Source organism: Trichechus manatus, unplaced genomic scaffold (assembly GCF_000243295.1).
Source record: "Trichechus manatus latirostris isolate Lorelei unplaced genomic scaffold, TriManLat1.0 scaffold00398, whole genome shotgun sequence".
In the NCBI taxonomy this organism is placed as follows: Eukaryota; Metazoa; Chordata; class Mammalia; order Sirenia; family Trichechidae; genus Trichechus; species Trichechus manatus.
Genome location: NW_004444334.1, coordinates 51,938 through 54,362, shown reverse-complemented (window position 1 = coordinate 54,362; position 2,425 = coordinate 51,938).

The window sequence follows — 2,425 nt, the reverse complement described above, 5'->3', positions numbered from 1 at the left end:
GCAAACTTAACCACTATCTTATACATCCTTCATAGAAATAAGTAGGTTTCCATGGATGTATCCAGATGGACCCATTCATGTAAAAGCAAAGTTATTTTTTGACTTGTCGCTGTATGGCAGTCACATTCAACCAATAGTTTCTAAAAATATCATTTGATTTTGGGCTGTGTTAATATGGGTTGAATATGATAGGTTGGCTTTGAGTCTGGCCTTAGAACAAGGAGAGTGCTATTCTCTAAACATATCAAGACTCCCCCTGCTCTTCATACTCTGCACTTCTTGGGTTCCCTTTCCTACACAGTTTCTTATCTGAGATGATGCCCTGTCTACCATCTTCACAAATCTCCATCTTAGGACTTGAACCTCAGCATTTCAACATATTGGAACTTAAAAATATTCCTTATACTTGAGAACATTTCATATACATTTCTCAAGCACTATTTCCACAATCATAAACATACGGATATAATGGTAAAATAAAAGGGTGCTCAGTCTGAGATGATTGGAAGACTAAACTTTTTCAGATTTTAGGGTCATTGAAAATCTAGGGAAACTTAAGAGAAGGCTCTCAGGATTATGAGAGACCTAAGAACTACAGACAATGGATGGAGGATTCGAGGGTATCTAACCTGAATGAGAGCATAGTTTCTCCCAGAAGTTCACATAGTTCTTGGCTTGCATCTCCTCCATATTCACTTACATGTTCTCTCTTTGTTAATAGGCTTTTTACCTGTTGTTTCTGGGCAGGTATGGTCAGCCCCAGCCACTCTTCAATAAAGCTGATACTTCATGCTGCTCCCAGAGTCATTTGTGGCATGGGAGGACAGGGGCTTGGCATTTGGGGGCTGTGAAGCAAGCAAAGACAGCAGTAGCCAGTCCTTATCACCTCACCATCAGGGACATAGTCCCTTAAGATGTATTGTCATGGTGACCTACCTCTTCCCAACAAGATTGCGTCCAAGTCACCTCAGGGACTATTTGTTCTAGAGTATATGCAATAATACGAAAGAGCAAGGCATGGAGGGAACAGAGGCCTGGAGTGAAGTTGAATAAAGTCCTTGAGTTCATTGTCTGAGTGCTATCTATGTACGTAGAGCCTCTGCAACTCTGTTTTCATAGGTGCTGAAGAAGCTATTGGTCTACATAAGTAGATGAACATTCTGATAATTCAAATCTAAAATATGATTGAGGTAATAAAGCAATACAATAAGAGAGTTATGGACCAGCTGATTGTGATAGAATTTTTAGACTATTTTCTGAGAAAATGTTCATTTGTCAAATTCCATCCACCTTTGCCTCCATATCTCTTGTCTTTATTTAAATGGGAGGGAGATAAACTGTGTCTCCCATCCATCAATCTACAAGCTGCATGAGGGAAGCATTCTTTCCCCACTCAACTATTTTATTATTATTATTATATCCCTTTGTGAAAAGAATTGGGATAGGACAGTGCACAGGGAAGACTTCAAGATAATTGGCATAAGAATGGGAAGATGAGTGATTGGAGATTCCTGTTTCTGGTTCTGTTCTGAATCTGTTTTTTAAAATAATGGGATCTTCTTTCTCTCACATCTCTGTGACTCCTGACTTTCATTCCCACACAGGTTTCTTGGCCAACTGGAGCTGTAAAAAGCAAAGTAGGCTACCTCCTGGGATATGTGATGAGCTCCCTATACTTAAAGGGTTCAAGCAGAGGCCAAATGGCCTCCTGTCCAGGGTGCAATATGAAGGAGAGGTACACCTCAGTAGAAGAGATTGCTTGTTCTTTTTGCAATAATAAAAGTTTGAAATTAGTGCAGAATAATAGTTACAAGCTATATTATTTTGCTAAATGTTAGATGATGCTATAAAGGGTTGGAGAATTACACTTTTTTCTGAGTTTTTAGACTGAGGTGGTGAAGAGATGATAAATCTTAGGAAATGTAGGAGAACCAACATCAGAAACCCAATGATGTGTTCTGTGCTGACGTAGGGAGCTACTTTTATATTTTTTCCTATGTATACAGAAAAAAACAAAGCAAAACAAAAAAACACTGTTGCCATTTGCTGAGAACCTACTATGTACTAGACACTTTGCTAAGAACTTTTTAGACATTTAATTATCTTAATGATACATTCTAGGTACTGTCTAAACTACCAAGACCCCAAAATGCAGGAGCTTAAATGAGATAGAATTTTATGTCTTTATTATGTAACGATTCTACACTGAACAGTTCACGGTTGGTAGGGCTTGCAGGGTAGTTCAGCTTCACAAGGTTATACAAGCTACAGGAGAGTAGGTTGGCTCTGCCATTCTCAACATAATTGCTAGGCATAAGGTACCTAAATGGATGTCAGAAGAAACTCTGGAACTTATTCATGAATGTCAAGTAGCTAAAGCGAACAGAAGAAACGATGAAGTAAAAGAGCTGAACAGAAGACTTCA